Source organism: Stegostoma tigrinum, chromosome 15 (genome assembly GCF_030684315.1).
Source record: "Stegostoma tigrinum isolate sSteTig4 chromosome 15, sSteTig4.hap1, whole genome shotgun sequence".
Classification (NCBI taxonomy): Eukaryota; Metazoa; Chordata; class Chondrichthyes; order Orectolobiformes; family Stegostomatidae; genus Stegostoma; species Stegostoma tigrinum.
In genome coordinates this window covers 74,695,539-74,714,726 of record NC_081368.1, presented here as the reverse complement: position 1 = coordinate 74,714,726, position 19,188 = coordinate 74,695,539, and the positions used below count along the sequence as shown (strand labels likewise).

At 45.6% G+C, this 19,188-nt stretch overlaps 1 protein-coding gene and 1 long non-coding RNA gene across 2 annotated transcripts in view; one reads left to right on the top strand and one right to left on the bottom strand.

The window, feature by feature from the left end:
* The window catches only part of LOC132210577 (utrophin-like), a 100,656-nt gene that overhangs the window by 11,066 nt on the left and 70,402 nt on the right, over positions 1-19,188 (bottom strand). The window lies entirely within an intron of this gene.
* LOC132210579 (uncharacterized) overlaps positions 1,171-19,188 on the top strand; it is a 28,953-nt gene continuing 10,935 nt past the window's right edge. The window contains exons 1-2 of the long non-coding RNA XR_009446725.1: positions 1,171-1,268; positions 2,054-2,187. This is a non-coding gene — a long non-coding RNA (uncharacterized LOC132210579). The remainder of the gene's footprint in view (positions 1,269-2,053; positions 2,188-19,188) is intronic.

Here is a 19,188-nt window from a genome sequence, read left to right as displayed (position 1 = left end):
TTGGAGATTCAAAGTCACTATAGTCCCAGGCGGGACCACAGGGCTGCTCTCACAGTCAAGAGAGATATCTGGAGGTGGTTTAAATTGAAGGTTACCACACCTCAGATGAGGAGACAGGTTGAGAAGGAGACTCCTTCATTGTAACTTCAGACAGTGTAGTATCCCATGCTGTTGGTATCATTCTGAATTACAAACCAGCCAACTGAGCTAACTGGCTCCCAGGCAAAATATAGAATCAGTTTGGGTCGAGATAAGGAGCAGCAAAGGAAAGAAGTCATGGCTGTGACAGTTTCAGATTCATAGATCCCCTGACAGAAGATACAGTCCAGGATAGCAGAGAGGCTATAGACCAAGAAGTAATGGGATCTTGTCAGAAAGATGTTACAATAAACTGTGAATTCAATTGGCACAGGTAGTCTGGAAGATTCTTTTTTATTCACGGGATGTGGATGTTGCTGGCTAAGCCCAATTACCCTGGAGAAGGTGGTGGTGAGCTGCCTTCTTGAATAACTGCAGTCCTTAGAGCAGTGCTGTTCAGAAAGAAGCTCCAGAATCTTAACTCAATGACTATTAATGAACAGTGATATCGTTCCGAGTCAGGATAGTGTGTGTGGCTTGGAGGGAAACTTGCATGGGGCACTAATTATGCACTAGTGATGATAGAACAGATGTTGAAGGTGGTGGGTGGGGTACCAATCCAACAGGCTGCTTTGTCCCATATGGTTCAAGCTTCCTGAGTGTTGACGGAGCTGCACCAGTCCTGACCAGTGGAGATTACATTCCTGACTTGGGCTTGATAGATGGTGGACAGGGGGCTCATTATTCACTGCAGAATTCTTAACCTCTGACCTGCTCTTGTCGTCACAATAATTATAAGTTTGGTCCAATTCAGTTTCTGGAAACCTGATAAGCCTCAGCATATTGGCAGTAAAGGAGTGGAAGTCATGGGGCAATGGTTAGATTCTCCTTAATGGTGACGTTCATTGCCTGTAACTTGCACAGCACAACTACCACTTGCTTCTCTTCAGCTCAAAACTAGTTATGTTCCGTGGACATGGACTACTTCAGCATCTGAGGAGCTATGAGTGGTGCTGAACATTGCACAATCAACTGAGAACATCCCCACGTACGACCTTCTGACGGAGGGATGGCATTTGATCAAATAGTTGAAGATGGTTGAGCTCAGGGCACAAATTTACGTAACCCCCGCAGTGATGCTTTGGAGTTGGGGCAACTGACTTCCAACAACCACAACCACTTGCTTTATGGTAAGGTTCCAGCCGGCAGAGGGTTTTTCACCTGATTCTTACTGACTGCAGCTTTGCGACGGCTCCTTGATGTCATATTTGGTTGAATGGCACCTTGATGTTAAGAGCAGTTATCTACCCCTCAGCATATATTCACAGAATGCATTCGGAGTCTTAAAACTGTACCACTGGAACCAAGCAGGGATTAAGATATTTTAGACCTGGTAGTATGTTTTGAGATACAACTCATCAATAGTATAGGATTCTCTGGGTAAGAATGATCAGGATGTGGTAGAATTTTACATCAAGGACGAGGTTGAGAATTCGGTCTGAAACTGTTTAATATCTTAAACTTTCATTGAAGATAATTCAGGAGTAGAAAGGCAGAGTTGAACTGGGAAAATAGTTTAAAAGGTAAGACCATAGAGAAGCAATGGCAGATGTTTCAGGGGATATTTCATAACTCTGAACAAAAATATTGTCAATTTAGAATGAAAGGATGTACAGCTAGAATGCACCATGGTGCCATCTGTTGCTATCTAAGAAAGTTAAAGATAGTATAAATTGAAAGAAAGATTGGAAAATTGTGGAACTGGAAATATTTCAGATGTGAACAAAAGATGACCAAAGTAATAATGAGGGAGACATTAATATAAATACAGTAAAGGCTTCCACAAGTGTATCAAAAGGAAAAGAGTAAAGACAGTGAATAATGGCTCATGAGAGGGTGAGACTGGGGAATTCATGATGGGAAATGAGGGTAATGGCACAAGCTTTGAACCAATATTTTCTATCTGATTTCACAGTAGAAAACATACAAAAAATATCAATGGGCGAAAAGTAGGGAGCGAAAGGGAGAAGGAAATCCTCAAGGAAACATTGAGGAAAACTGAGAAGACGAAGTTAACAGGTTCCCTGGACCTAAAGACTTGGATCCCAGGTATGCAAAGAGTCCAACCCCACATCGTACCATCAGAGCTTTATTTCTTTTAATAATACTCCATAAACTTCAACCCCTAATTACTAGCTCCCATATTTATACAACCAACTCACACTCAATTCATCCTCAATTAATACAGACATAAAACCTGTTCCCTCACTTCGTTAGTTCTCAGGCATCCCTTCAGACTAAATTAGATGATAACATGGAGGATTATAAGAGTTGACTGCAGAGATGAGATTAAATTAGGTTCCCTACAGTGTGGAAACAGGTCCGTCAGCCCAACAAGTCCACATCGCCCCTTGCAGCATCCCACCCCACCCCTATAACCCAAACACCACTGTACACGATGGGCAATTCAGCATGGCCGATCCACCTAGCCTGCACATCTTTGGACTGCGGGAGGAAATTGGAGCACATGGAGCAAACCCATGCAGACACAGGGAGAATGTGCAAACTCCGCACAGACAGTTACCCAAGGCTGGAGTCGAACCCGGGCCCGGCGCTGTGAGGCTGAAGAGCTAACCACTGAGTCACCGTGCTGCCCAAATGGATGTATTGGCTGTAATCTTTTCTAGATTGTGGGAAGATCCCAGCAGAATGCAGCGAAGTACGATTTACTTCGTCTAAAGTTTGTCATTGGGAAATTGCTAGAATTTATTATTGAGAAGGCAGCAGCAAACCATTTAGATCATATTCAGGCAGATTTGATAAGTTAAGTGAAAAGGATAAATTTAAAAATATGGTGAATCCATTTGAGTTTCTACTTCAAGGAATTCTAATTCTTCAACAAACCGGGTCGTTGAAGTGAAATTAGCAGATGTCGTTAATTTGGATTTCCAAAAGGCGTACATGAAGCACAAAAATTTAGCTTCTATGCACAGCATGTATTTTAGAAGGCACGTGAGGTGCAAATCTTTATTTCAAGGAGGGAAGGAGTGGAAATCTTTCCACACAAGACATTGGTGACGCCACGCAAGGAGCACAGTGTACAGTTTTGGTCTATTAAGCGAGGATATGCTTACAACAGCAGTTCTCAGAACGTTCATGATGTTAATTCCAGGGGTAAAAAGGGTTATTTTGTGCAGAGTGAACTGGACCATGTTCAGGCTCAGCTGATAACATGCTGGGTCAAAATCCAAAATTCCCTCCCTAATGACATTGTATCTACCAACAGCAAATGTACTTTCAGCAGTTCAAGAAGGAAACTAACTGCTACCTTCTCAAGGGCAACGAGGGACAGTTGTGCTTCAGACCTCAAATGCCCGTTCTCATTTAGAAAATAATCTACGCCTCCATTTTTCCTACCAAAGCACATAACCTCACAGTGTCCCACACAGTCTCTGTCTGCCACTTCTTTGCCCAGTCTCCGAGCCTATGCAAGTCCTTCTTCAACTTCCTCACTGCTATCTGTCCCTCCATCTGTCACTGTGTCGACTGTAAACTCAGCAACAATGTCTCAGTTGCTTCGTACATATCATTAAGGTATTACGTGAACTGTTGTGGTCCCAACACTGATCCCTGCAGGACTCCACTAGTCACCAGCTGCCATCCTGTAAAAGACCCCTTTATCTACACTCTCTGCCTTCTGACAGTCAGCCAATGCTCTATCTATGGCAGTACCTTGCTAAAACACTATGGGCTCTCATCTTATTTGGTACCTTCTCAACAGCGTTCTGGAAATCCAAACAAATCACATTCACTGGCTTCCTTTTGTCTAACTTGCTCACTTTCTACTCAAAGAATTCTAACAGATTTGTCAAGTATAACTTCCCCTTGATGAAGCTGTGCTGATTCAGCCCGATTTTGTCATGTACTTCCAAGGTCTCTGCAATCTCATCCTTAATAATGGACTCTAAAATCTTACCAATGATTGAGGTCAGGATAACTGGCCTATAATTTCCCTTCTTCTGCCTCTCTCTTTTCATAAACAGGGGTGTTGCTTTAGCCATTTTCCAAATCCCTGAGATCCTCCCTGTCTCCAGTGATTCCTGAAAGATCAGCACTAATGCCTCAACAATTTCCTCAGCTATCTCCTTCAGAACTCTGCAGTACAGTCCATCTGGTCCAGGGGTGATTGGTCCACCTTCAGACTTTTCTGCTTCCCGAGCACCTTTTCCTTAGTTATGGCTATGAAATTCACCACTGCCCCTAACTCTCAAAGTTCTAGTATGCGATTGGTGTTTTCCACCATGAAGACTGATACAAAGTACCTGTTCAGTTCCTCTTCCATTTCTTCGTTCCTCATACTGATTCTTCAGCCTCCTTTTCCAGTGATCTACTGCTACTTTTTAATGTCAGTTGCAATACTGGTCGAAGACGATATCACAGCTGTACTGAAGGAGGGACCCATGGAGGGCTCAAGCATTGAGGCAATATGGGTAGAACTCAGAAATAGGAAGGATGCAGTAACAATGCTGGGGCTGTACTACAGGCCTCCCAACAGCGAGCGTGAGATAGAGGTACAAATATGTAAACAGATAATGGAAAGGTGTAGGAGAAACAGGGTGGTGGTGATGGGAGATTTTAATTTTCCCAACATTGACTGGGATTCACTTAGTGTTAGGGGTCAAGATGGAGCAGGATTTGTAAGGTGTGTCCAGGAGGGTTTTCAAGAGCAGTGTGTATGTAGTCCAACTCGGGAAGGGGCCATACTGGACCTGGTGCTGGGGAATGAACCCAGCCAGATGGTTGAAATTACAGCAGGGAGTGACTTTGGAAATAGCGACCACAATTCCCTAAGTTTTACAATACTCATCGACAAGGATGGCAGTGGTCCTAAAGGAAGAGTTCTAAACTGGGGGAAGGCCAACTATACCAAGATTTGGCAGCATCTGGGGAATTTAGATTGGGAGAAACTGTTTGAAGGTAAATCCACATTTGATATGTGGGAGGCTTTTAAAGAGAGTTTGATTAGCGTGCAGGACATGTTCCTGTGAAAATGAGGAACAGAAAAGGCAAGATGAGGGAACCATGGGTGACAGATGAAATTGTGAGACTAGCCAAGAGGAAAAAGGAAGCATAGATTAGGTCCAGGCGACTGAAGAGAGATGAATCTTTGGAAGAACACGGGGAATTTCGAGCGCATCTGAAACGAGGGATGAAGAAGGCTAAGAGAAGACATGAGATATTGCTGGCAAACATGGTTAAGGAAAATCCCAAAGCCTTTTATTCATATATAAAGAGCAAGAGGGTAACTAGAGGGAGGATTGGCCCACTTAAGGACAAAGAAGCAACGTTATGCACTGAGTCAGAGAAAATGGGTGACATTCTTAACAGAGATAATGGGAACTGCAGATGCTGGAGAATTCCAAGATAATACAATGTGAGGCTGGATGAACACAGCAGGCCAAGCAGCATCTCAGGAGCACAAAAGCTCCTGAGATGCTGCTTGGCCTGCTGTGTTCATCCAGCCTCACATTGTATTATCTTGACATTCTTAACAAATACTTTGCATCGGTATTCATCAAGGGGAGGGACATGACAGATGGTGATGTGAGGGATAGATGTTTGCTTACTCCAGGTCAAGTTGACACAAGGAAGGATGAAGTGTTGGGTCTCCAAAAAGGCATTAAGGTGGGGATCTATACCAGGTTATTGAGGGAAGCGAGACAGGAAATAGCCGGGGCCTTAACAGATATCTTTGCAGCATCCTTAGACACGGGTGAGGTCCCGGAGGACTGGAGACTTGCTCATGTTGTCGCCTTGTTTAAGAAGGTTAGCAAGGATAACCCAGGTAATTATTGACCAGCGAGCCTGACGTCAGTGGTCGGGAAGCTACTGGAGAAGATACTGAGGGATAGGATCTGTTCCCATTTGGAAGCAAATCAGCTTATCAGTGATAGGCAACATGGTTTTGTGCAGGGAAGGTCATGTCTAACCAACTTAATAGAATTCTTTGACGACGTGACAAAGTTGATTGAAAGGGAAAGGCTGTAGATGTCATTTACATGGACTGCAGTAAGGTGTTTGATAACGTTCCCCATGGCAGGCTGATGGAGAAAGTGAAGTCGCATGGGGTCCAGGGTGTGCTCGCTCGATGGATAAAAAAAAAAATGGGCTCGGCAACAGGAGACAGAGAGTAGTGGTAGTAAGGAGTTTCTCAAATTGGAGACCTGTGACCAGTGGTGTTCCACAAGGTTCTGTGCTGGGACCACTGTTGTTTGTGATATACGTAAATGATTTGGAGGAAGGTGTAGGTGGTCTGATCAGCAAGTTTGCAGATGACACTAAGATTGGTGGAGCAGCAGATAGTGAGGGGGACTGTCAGAGATTACAGCAGAATATAGATAGACTGCAGAGTGTGGCAGATAAATGGCAGATGGAGTTCGATCCGGGCAAATGTGAGGTGATGCATTTTGGAAGATCTAATTCAAGGGCGAACTATACAGTAAATGGTAAAGTCCTAGGGAAAATTGATGAACAGAGAGACCTGGGTGTTCAGGTCCATTATTCCCTGGAGGTGGCAAGCCAGGTGAAGAGGGTGGTCAAGAAGGCATACGGCATGCTTTCCTTCATCGGACGGGGTATTGAGTACAAGAGTTGGCAGGTCATGTACTGTTGTATAAGACTTTGGTTCAGTCACATTTAGAGTACTGTGTACGTTACCAAAAGGACGTGGACGCTTTGGGCAGGGTGCAGCGGAGGTTCACCAGGATGTTGCATGGTATGGAGGGTGCTAGCTATGAAGAGAGGTTGAGTAGATTAAGATTATTTTCATGAGAAAGATGGAGATTGGGGATACCTGATTGAGGTCTACAAAATCATGAGGGTAGAGACAGGGTGGATAGCAAGAAGCTTATTCCCCAGAGTGGGGGACTCAATTACTAGGGGTCATGAGTTCAGAGTGAGAGGAGGAAAGTTTAAGGGAGATAGGCGTGGAAAGTTCTATACACAGAGGGTGGTGGGTGCCTGGAACGCGGTGCCAGCGGAGCTGGTAGACGCAGACACATTAGCGTCTTTTCAGATATATCTGGACAGATACCTGCAACAGGTATGAGATTCTTGCTCCCTGTACGGTTGAGGAAAAGGACTGTGGACAGGATGAGCCAGCTGACCATGGCACCGTGGCGCACAAGGTCATTCAAGAGGGGGGGAGCAAAAAGACAGGTAGTTGTTATCAGGGATTCTATAATTAGAGGGACAGATAGTATCCTGTGCAAGCTGCATCGGGCGTCCCTCACGGTGTGTTGCCTGCCCGGTGCCAGGGTGCGAGACATCTCCGACCGGGTTGAAAGGATATTGGAGCAGGAGGGGGAAGATCCGGTTGTTGTGGTCCACGTTGGGACTAACATCATAGGCAAAGCTCGGGTAGAGGTCCTGCTCAGGGATTATGAAACACGAGGAAAGAAATTGAAGTACAGGTCCTCAAGGGTCATAATCTCTGGATTACTGCCCGAGCCACGTGCCAATTGGCATCGGGAAAAGAAAGTTAGGGAAGTAAACATGTGGCGAAGGAATTGGTGTGGGAAAGAGGGATTCCATTTCATGGGGCATTGGCATCAGTTTTGGAACCGGGGGGGATCTGTACCATCGGGACAGTCTCCACCTGAACCGATCTGGAACCAGTGTTCCAGCAAAAAAGATGAATAGGGTGGTCAGTAAGACTTTAAACTCGTGAGTCGGGGGGAAGGGAAAGTGAAAGAGACAGGGAGTATGGAGTTAAATGGAAAGATAAGCAACAGGATAGCATGTGTACAGGTGGATTTAAGCTCGAGGCAGACTAGGAATACAGCAAAAAGGAAGGATAACTTAAGGCATCTTGGCATGTCCAACCTCTCTCATATTGATAAGAAAGCTCGCATTAAGACACTTCATCTAAATGCTCTTCGCATTCGCAACAAAGTAGATGAATTAACAGCACAAATCCTCTTGAATGATTATGATGTGGTAGGCAGCACAGAGACATGGTTGCAGGGAGCTCAGGACTGGCAGTTAAACATCCAAGGATTCACAACATATCGAAAAGAGAGGGAGGTGGGCAGAGCGGGTGGGGTTCCCTTGTTCGTTAAGAATGGAATGAGATCTACGGCACTAAATGACATAGGGTCAGAAGATGTGGAGTCTATGTGGGTGGAATTGAGGAACCACAAAGGCAAAAAAAACTATAATGGGAGTTATGTACACACCTCCTAACAGTGATCAGGATGAGGGGCGCAAGATGCACCAAGAAATAAATAGGGCACGTCAGAAAGGCAAGGTCACGGTGATCATGGGGGACTTCAACATGCAGGTGGATTGGGTGAATAATGTTGCTGGTGGATCCAAAGAAAAAGAGTTCATGGAATGTTTGCAGGATGGCTTTTTGGAACAGCTTGTGATGGAGCCCAGAAGGGAACAGGCTATTCTGGACTTGGTGCTATGCACTGAGCCAGACTTTATAAAAGATCTTAAAGTAAGGGAACACTTAGGAGGCAGTGATCATACTATGGGAGAGTTCGGTCTGCAGTTTGAAAGAGAGAAGGCAAAATCGGATGGAATGGTATTCCAGTTAAATAAAGGTAATTACAGGGGCATGAGAGGGGAATTGACGAAGATCGACTGGAAGCAGAGCCTAGCGGGGAAGACAGTAGACCAACAATGGCAGGAGTTTATACGTGTTACTGAGGACAGAGTACAGAGGTTCATGCCAAAGAAAACAAAGATTATCTGGGGTGGGATTAGACAGCCATGGCTGACAAAGGAAGTCAGGAAATATATCAAAGTAAAAGAGACAGCCTATAAAGTGGCCAAGAGCACTGGGAAATCAGAAGATTGGGAAGGCTACTAAAACAGACAGAGGATAACAAAGAGAGCAACAAGGAAGGAGAAGATCATTTTGAAGGTAGGCTAGCTAGTAATATTAGAAATGATAGTCAAAGCTTCATTCAATACACAAGAAACAAATGAGAGGCCAAAGTAGATATTGGGCCGCTCCAAATTGATGCTGGAAGGCTAGTAATGGGAGATCAGGGAATAGCTGAAGAACTCAATAAGTACTTTGCGTCAGTCTTCACAGTGGAAGACATGAGTAGTATGCCAACAATTAGGGAGAGTCAGGGGGCAGAGTTGAGTACGGTAGGCATTTCAAAAGAGAAAGTGCTAGAAAACCTAAAGGGTCTAAAAATTGATAAATCTCCTGGCCCCGATGGGCTACATCCTAGAGTTCTGTGGGAGGTGGCTGAGGAAATCGCGGAGGCATTGGTGGTGATCTTTCAAAAGTCACTGGAGTCAGGGAAAGTCCCAGATGATTGGAAAATTGCTGTTGTAACTCACTTGTTTAAGAAAGGATCAAGGCAAAAGATGGAAAATTACAGGCCAATTAGCCTAACCTCAGTAGTTGGTAAAATTCTAGAATCCATTGTCAAGGATGAGATTTCTAAATTCCTGGAAGTGCAGGGTCAGATTAAAACAAGTCAGCATGGATTTAGTCAGGGGACGTCGTGCCTATTAGAATTCTTTGAAGAGGTAACAAGTATGTTAAACCAGGGAATCCCAGTAGATGTTATCTATCTAGACTTCCAAAAGGCCTTTGATACAGTGCCTCACAGGACGCTGCTGAGCAAGGTGAGGGCCCATGGTGTTCAAGGTGAGCTACTGGCTTGGATTGAGGACTGGCTGTCTGACAGAAGGCAGAGAGTTGGGATAAAAGGCTCTTTTTCAGAATGGCAACCGGTGACGAGCGGTGTCCCGCAGGGTTCAGTGTTGGGGCCACATCTGTTCACCTTATATATTAATGATCTGGATGAAGGAACTGGGGGCATTCTGGCGAAGTTTGCCGATGATACGAAGATAGGTGGACAGTCAGGTCGTACTGAGGAGGTGGGGAAGCTGCAGAAAGATGTAGACAGTTTTGGAGAGTGACCAGGGAAATGGCTGATGAAATTCAATGTGAGTAAATGTGAGGTTTTGCACTTTGGAAAAAAGAATACAGGCATGGACTATTTTCTAAATGGTGAGAAAATTCGCAAGTCAGAAGTGCCAAGGGATCTGGAAGTGTTGGTCCAGGATTGTCTACAAGTTAACTTGAAGGTCGAGTCCGTAATTAAGAAAGCGAACGTAATGTTGTTGTTTATCTCAAGAGAGTTGGAATATAAAAGCAGCGATGTGCTTCTGAGGCTTTTGAAGGCTCTAGTTAGGCCCCATTGAGAATACTGTGTCCAATTTTGAACCTCAGGAAGGACATACTAGCCCTGGAGCATGTCCGGCGGAGATTCACACGGATGATCCCTGGAATGGTAGGTTTAACGTATGATGAACGGCTAAGGATCCTGGGATAGTCCTCGTTAGAGTTTGGAAGGTTGAGGGGAGATCTAATAGAAACTTGCAAGATGATAAGGTTCCCCATGGTAGGCTCATTCAGAAGGTCAGGAGGAATGGGATACAGGGGAACTTAGCTGCTTGGATACAGAATTGGCTGGCCAACAGAAGACAGCGAGTGGTAGTAGAAGGAAAATATTCTGCCTGGAAGTCAGTGGTGAGTGGAGTTCCACATGGCTCTGTCCTTGGGCCTCTACTGTTTGTAATTTTTATTAATGACTTGGACGAGGGAATTGAAGGATGGGTCAGCAAGTTTGCAGACGACACAAAGGTCGGAGGTGTCGTTGACAGTGTGGAGGGCTGTTGTAGGCTGCAGCGGGACATTGACAGGATGCAGAGATGGGCTGAGAGGTGGCAGATGGAGTTCAACCTGGATAAATACGAGGTGATGCATTTTGGAAGGTCGAATTTGAAAGCTGAGTACAGGATTAAGGATAGGATTCTTGGCAGCGTGGAGGAACAGAGGGATCTTGGTGTGCAGATACATAGATCCCTTAAAATGGCCACCCAAGTGGACAGGGTTGTTAAGAAAGCATATGGTGTTTTGGCTTTCATTAACAGGGGGATTGAGTTTAAGAGTCGTGAGATCTTGTTGCAGCTCTATAAAACTTTGGTTAGACCGCACTTGGAATACTGCGTCCAGTTCTGGGCGCCCTATTATAGGAAAGATGTGGATGCTTTGGAGAGGGTTCAGAGGAGGTTTACCAGGATGCTGCCTGGACTGGAGGGCTTATCTTATGAAGAGAGGTTGACTGAGCTCGGTCTCTTTTCATTGGAGAAAAGGAGGAGGAGAGGGGACCTAATTGAGGTATACAATATAATGAGAGGCATAGATAGAGTTGATAGCCAGAGACTATTTCCCAGGGCAGAAATGGCTAGCACGAGGGGTCATAGTTTTAAGCTGGTCGGTGGAAAGTATAGAGGGGATGTCAGAGGCAGGTTCTTTACGCAGAGAGTTGTGAGAGCATGGAATGCGTTGCCGGCAGCAGTTGTGGAAGCAAGGTCATTGGGGTCATTTAAGAGACTGCTGGACATGTATATGGTCACAGAAATTTGAGGGTGCGTACATGAGGATCAATGGTCGGCACAACATTGTGGGCTGAAGGGCCTGTTCTGTGCTGTACTGTTCTATGTTCTATGTTCTATAATGTATGGTTTAGAAGGAGTGGACGCTAGGAAGTTGTTTCCGCTAGGCGGGGAGACTTGGACACGTGGGCACAGCCTTAAAATTAGAGGGGGTAAATTTAAAACTGAAATGAGACGACATTTCTTCAGCCAGAGAGTGGTGGTCTTGTGGAATTCATTGCCGCAGAGTGCTTGGAGGCCGGGACGTTGGATGCCTTCAAGGCAGACATCGACAAATTCTTGATCTCAAAAGGAATCAAGGGCTATGGGGAGAGTGCAGGCAAGTGGTGTTGAAATGCCCATCAGCCATGACTGAAATGGCGGAGTGGACTTGATGGGCCGAATGGCCTTACTTCCACTCCTATGTCTTATGGTCTTATGGACAGGTACATGGATAGGCAGGGAGCAAATGGACACAGACCCTTAGAAAATAGGTGACAGGTTAGACAGAGGATCTCGATCGGAGCAGGCTCGGAGGGCCGAAGGGCCTGTTCCGGTGCTGTAATTTTCTTTGTTCTCTTTATTTGTACTCTTGCCTTTCTCATACCTTTTCTAGTTGAAAAAAACTCATGCAATTTTTTTCCATGTTACCCTCGTTAATATTGCCCTCAAATTTCATCATCTTCCCCCTTATTGCCTTTTTACATGTCCGCCGCTAGTTTTCGAAAGGCTTCCCAATCCACTGGCTTCCCACTAACCACAACACATTTTATGCTTTTTCTTTTGCTTTCATCCTGTCCCTGACTTATCTTGTTAGCCGTGGTTGCTGATCCTTTCCTGATCTCAACTCCACTCTCTTGCCTGCTCCCCATGGCCCTTTCTCCCTGTTTTTCATCAGAAACATATCTATTTCTTTCTTGAATCGGTCGATTGGTGCTGCCTCCATTGCATTTAGGGGCAATGAATTCCACAGATTCACAACTCTCTCCTCATCTCCATTTTGAACATTCCATCTCTCACTCGATAGCTACAGCTTCTTGTTTGAGACTGTCCCACAATGGCGAACATGTGCTCAATGCCCATCTTTTCAATCCCCTTTACTATTTTATATACCTCAATCAGAACCACCCCCTCACTCTCTCGAACACCAGCAAGTACAGGCACAAGCTACTCAGCAACTTCTCATATGACAGCCCTTTCATCCCGGGATTCAATCAGTCCAACCTCCTCTGAACTGCCTCCAGTGCAGATGTATCCATCCTCAGTAAGGGGATCAAAACTGGACACAATACTTTGGTCTCACCAACACCCAATGTGTTCGGAAAAACACTGTGTTACTTTAATGATCCAGTCCTTTGGTGATAAATGCCAGAGTTCCATCTGCCTTTCTTATGCTATGCTCTTCCTGCATACCCACTTTCAGCTACAAAGACAGCCAGACAACTCTGCACTGACACACTTTGAACCTTCCCTCCATTTAAATAAAAATTCGCCCTTTTTTTCATGGACAAAATAGGCAAGCCTTGTGCTTATGCACATTAACCACCTGCCAGATTCTGGTCCATTCTCCTCGCCTGTCAATATTCAGCTGTCTCTGTTTTATTTCACATCACAGGCTGTTTTCCCATCTCTTTCAGAATCATCCACGCATTCTGTTATGTTACATTTTGTCTCTGCTTACATATCATTTGTATACGTTACAAATAGTTCAGGTCAGAGACCTGAACCCCGCAGCAACCCACCAGTAACAATTCACCATCCAGGCAAAGACTCATTTATCCTGACACTCAGCTTTCTGTCAGTTAGCCAGCCCTTTATTCAAACCAATATTCTACCCTTAATCCCCTTGGATCTAACCTTCTGGTTCACTTTTTTATGCAGCAACTGGTCAAATTCTTTCTGGAAATCTCGATATGCCACATCCCTCGGATCCCTGCACAAGATCCTCAATTCTGCCACCTCATCAGCTCCTGACTTCATTACAGCTTTTGTTCAAACATGGTCAAAAGAGTTGAATTCCCGAGGTGAGCTAAGGATGGCTACATTTGACCGAGTGTGGCATCAAAGAGCGCTCGCATAACTGGAGCTGGTGGGAATCCAGCAGAAACTCACCACTGGTTGGAATAATATCTGTACAGAGGACGATATTTTTTCATTCTTGAATCGGAAAGAGGTAATTGCTGGTTAGACCAGCTTTTATTGCCCATCCCAAATTGCCCAACTGATATCTGGAGTTCCATGTAGGCCACAGCAGGCCACGCAGTTTCCTTCCCTAAAGAACATAAGTGAATCAGATGGGGTTTTCCGACAATTGGCAATGGATTTACGATCATCATTAGACGCTTAATTCCAGATTTTCATTGAATTTAAATTCCATTATGTGTCATGGTGGAATTTGAACCAGGTCCTCAGAACATTACCTGAGTGTTTGGATTAATAGTCTAGTCATAATACCATTAGGTCATCGCCTCTCATGATTGGCATTTTGGTTGTTAGAGGTCACCTGCAGGAGGTCCTGAGGGTACAGTCCGAAGCCTAACCATCTTCAGCTGATTTATCCCATCATCTCTCCATCATAAGCTCAGAAGTGGGGATGTTCACCAGGGATAGCAGAATATTCAGCATCATTCACCACTCCTCAGATACTGAATCTGTCCATGTCCAAATGCAACAAGGCCAGAACGATGTCTCGGCTTGGGCTGGTAATTGGCAAGTCGCATTTATACTGCACAAATACCAGGTAATGACCATCTCCAGGAAGAGAAAATCCATAAATTGTCCCTTGACATTCAAAGGTGTCACCATCACTGAATTGTCCGCTATCAAAATCCCGGGTTTTACCACTGAACAGAAATTCAACTGGGCTTCCTATTTAAATGCAGTGGCTACTAGAGCAGGCCCAAAGCTCCGATTACTGCATCAAGTGACTCACCTCCTGATTCCCCAAGCCTGTCCACCAGCTACATGGAACAAGTCAGAAGAATGGTGGAATAATCCCCACTTGCCTAGATGGGTGCAGCTGCGAAAGCACTCAAGAAGTTCGACACCATCCAGGAAAAAGCAGCCTCCTCCCTGCAGTGCTCAATAGCAGCAGCGTGCACCATCTATGAGATGCACTGAGAAATCTGCAAAAGATCCTGAGACAGGACTTTCCAAACCTATGACAAATTTCATCTACAAGGGCAAGCGTAACAGATATATGGGAACAGCACCACCTACAACACCCTGTCTAAGCCACTCACCATCTCAACTTGGAAATATATTGCTGTTCTTTCACTACCACTGGGTCAAAGTCCTGGAAATTCTCCCCTGACTGACTGAGTCTACCTACAGCACATGGGCTACATTGATTCACCAATTACAAGGGTAACTAAGAACATAGAACATAGAACATAGAACAGTACAGCACAGAACAGGCCCTTCAGCCCACAATGTTGTGCCGACCATTGATCCTCATGGATGCACCCTCAAATTTCTGTGACCATATGCATGTCCAGCAGTCTCTTAAATGACCCCAATGACCTTGCTTCCACAACTGCTGCTGGCAACGCATTCCATGCTCTCACAACTCTCTGCGTAAAGAACCTGCCTCTGACATCCCCTCTATACTTTCCACCAACCAGCTTAAAACTATGACCCCTCGTGCTAGCCATTTCTGCCCTGGGAAATAGTCTCTGGCTATCGACTCTATCTATGCCTCTCATTATCTTGTATACCTCAATTAGGTCCCCTCTCCTCCTCCTTTTCTCCAATGAAAAGAGACCGAGCTCAGTCAACCTCTCTTCATAAGATAAGCCCTCCAGTCCAGGCAGCATCCTGGTAAACCTCCTCTGAACCCTCTCCAAAGCATCCACATCTTTCCTATAATAGGGCGCCCAGAACTGGACGCAGTATTCCAAGTGCGGTCTAACCAAAGTTTTATAGAGCTGCAACAAGATCTCACGACTCTTAAACTCAATCCCCCTGTTAATGAAAGCCAAAACACCATATGCTTTCTTAACAACCCTGTCCACTTGGGTGGCCATTTTAAGGGATCTATGTATCTGCACACCAAGATCCCTCTGTTCCTCCACGCTGCCAAGAATCCTATCCTTAATCCTGTACTCAGCTTTCAAATTCGACCTTCCAAAATGCATCACCTCGCATTTATCCAGGTTGAACTCCATCTGCCACCTCTCAGCCCATCTCTGCATCCTGTCAATGTCCCGCTGCAGCCTACAACAGCCCTCTACACTGTCAACGACACCTCCGACCTTTGTGTCGTCTGCAAACTTGCTGACCCATCCTTCAATTCCCTCGTCCAAGTCATTAATAAAAATTACAAACAGTAGAGGCCCAAGGACAGAGCCCTGTGGAACCCCACTCACCACTGACTTCCAGGCAGAATATTTTCCTTCTACTACCACTCGCTGTCTTCTGTTGGCCAGCCAATTCTGTATCCAAGCAGCTAAGTTCCCCTGTATCCCATTCCTCCTGACCTTCTGAATGAGCCTTCCATGGGGAACCTTATCAAATGCCTTACTGAAGTCCATATACACCACATCCACAGCTTGACCCTCATCAACCTTACTAGTCACATCCTCAAAAAACTCGATAAGGTTTGTAAGGCATGACCTACCCCTCACAAAGCCGTGTTGACTGTATTTGATCAAGCCATGCTCTTCCAGATGGTCATAAATCTTATCCCTCAGAATCCTTTCTAACACCTTGCAGACGACAGACGTGAGACTTACCGGTCTATAATTGCCGGGGATTTCCCTATTTCCTTTCTTGAAGAGAGGAATTACATTTGCCTCTCTCCAGTCCTCAGGTACGACTCCAGTGGAGAGCGAGGATGCAAAGATCTTCGCAAGTGGCGAAGCAATTGCATTTCTCGCTTCCCAAAGCAGCCGAGGACAAATCTGATCCGGGCCTGGCGACTTGTCAATCTTAATGTTTGACAAAATTTTCAGTACATCAGCTTCCTCTATCTCTATCCATTCCAGCATGCACACCTGCTCTTCAAAGGTTTCATTCACTACACAGGTCGTTTCTTTCGTAAAGACAGAAGCAAAAAACTCATTTAGGGCTTCCCCTACCTCCTCAGGCTCCACACACAAGTTCCCTATGCTATCCCTGATCGGCCCTACTCTTTCTTTGACCATTCTCTTATTCCTCACGTAAGTGTAAAATGCCTTTGTGTTTTCCCGGATTCCTTCTGCCAAGCCTTTCTCGTGCCCCCTCCTGGCTCTCCTCAGACCATTTTTGAGCTCCTTCCTTGCCTGCATGTAATCCTCTCTAGCTGAACTTGACCCTAGCTTCCTCCACCTTATGTAAGCTACCTTCTTCCTTTTCACTAGAAGCTCCACCGCTCTCGTCATCCAAGGTTCCTTTATCTTACCCCGTCTTGCCTGTCTCAGAGGGACATATTTACTCATCACTCCCAACAACTGTTCCTTAAACAATCTCCACATGTCTATACTTCCCTTACCATGGAACAACTGCTCCCAGTCCATGCTTCCTAACTCGTGTCTAATCGCATCATAGTTTCCTCTTCCCCAATTAAATATCCTCCCATTCTGCCTAATCCTCTCCTTCTCCATAGCTATGTAGAATGAGAGAGTGTTATGGTCACTATCACCAAAATGCTCTCCCACCACAAGATCTGATACCTGCCCCGGCTCGTTTCCGAGCACCAAGTCTAGAATGGCCTCTCCCCTCGTCGGCCTGTCAACGTACTGCGTTAGGAAACCCTCCTGAACACACCTTACAAAAACAGCTCCATTCAAATCTTCTGCTCGAAGGAGGTTCCAATCAATATTAGGAAAGTTAAAGTCACCCATTACAACAACCCTACTGCGTCCACACTTTTCCAAAATCTGTCGACCTATGCTTTCTACAATCTCCCTGCTGCTATTGGGGGGCCTGTAGTAAACCCCTAACGAGGTGACTACTCCCTTGCTGCTCCTAATTTCCACCCATACTGACTCAGTAGGCAGATCTTCCTCGACAATGGAAGCTTCTGTAGCTGTGATACCCTCTCTGATTAGTAGTGCTACACCCCCTCCTCTTTTTCCCCCCTCCCTATTCTTTTTAAATGTTCTAAACCCTGGAATATCCAGCAACCATTCCAGCCCATGAGAAACCCATGTCTCTGTTATGGCCACAACATCATAGCACCAGGTACTGATCCATGCTCTAAGTTCATCACTTTTATTCCTGATACTCCTTGCATTAAAGCAAACACACTTTAACCGATCCCTTGGTTCCTTCCCAGGAAAATCCTTCCCACTAGCTGGTCTACCTCTTGCTACTGCCTCACCTGCATCAACGCTCACCTCTGGTATACAGCTCAGGTTCCCACCCCCCTGCCATACTAGTTTAAACCCTCTCGAACTACTCGAGCAAACCTTCCACCCAGGACATTGGTCCCCTTCCAGTTCAGATGCAACCCGTCCTTCTTGTACAGGTCCCACCTTCCCCAGAAGGCATCCCAATTATCAACATATCTGAAACCCTCCCTCCTACACCAGCTGCGTAGCCACGTGTTCAGCTGCGCCCGCTCCCTGTTCCTCACCTCGCTATCTCGTGGCACCGGTAGTAAACCAGAGAACACTACTCTGTTCGTCCTGCTCTGCAGCTTCCATCCTAACTCCCTGAAATCACTTTTTATATCCTCAAACCTATTTCTGGCTATATCATTTGTGCCAATATGTAACACGATTTCTGGCTGTTCACCCTCCCCTTTCAGAACTTTATACACCCGATCGGAGACGTCCCGGACCCTGGCACCAGGGAGGCAACATACCTTCCGGGAATCCCGATCTTGCCCACAAAATCTCCTGTCGATTCCCCTAACTATCGAGTCCCCTACCACGAGTACTTTTCTATTCTGCCCCCTTCCCTTCTTTGCCACAGTGTCAGGCTCAGTGCCAGAGAACTGACTACTATGGCTTTCCTCTGGTAGGTCAACCCCCCCAGCAGTATCCAAAACGGTATACTTATTGCTGAGGGGAATGCCCACAGGGGATCTCTGCACTGTCTGTCTGTCCCCTTTCCTCCCCCTAACTGTAACCCATCTATCCTCGTCCTGAGCCTTAGGAGTGACCAACTCCTGATAACTCCTCTCAATTACCCCCTCTGCCTCCCGAATGATCCGTAGTTCATCCAGCTCCAGCTCCATTTCCCTAACACGGTTTTCAAGGAGCTGTAGCTGGGTGCACTTCCCGCAGATGTAGCCAGCGGAGACGTGTGCCACATCTCCCAACTGCCACATTTTGCAGGAGGAGCAAGCAACTGCCCTAGCATCCATATCCCACTTATCTGAACACCCACTCAATACTAAAGCAGAAAGCTCACTTCAAGTAATAATAACAAACTTATGTTCAATAGAGAAAGTTTAGAATGAACCTTACCTTATTAACTAGGTTAGAGGAGGAGGGCGGGTGGGAGACACTACAGTTGTAGAGTCTCGGGTTAAGCCGCCTTGCTGATATATATGGTCACTGCTTTCCTTCCCGGCTGCCCCTCTGGTCCTCGTCACTTCCTCTGATGCTCCCGCTCCTTCTCTGAAAGAAGGAAAAAAAAACACCGCTGCCCGCTACCGGTAAGTAATTTTAAAAATAAACTGCTTTACCTTAGCTGCAGTCTTCCGGGTCC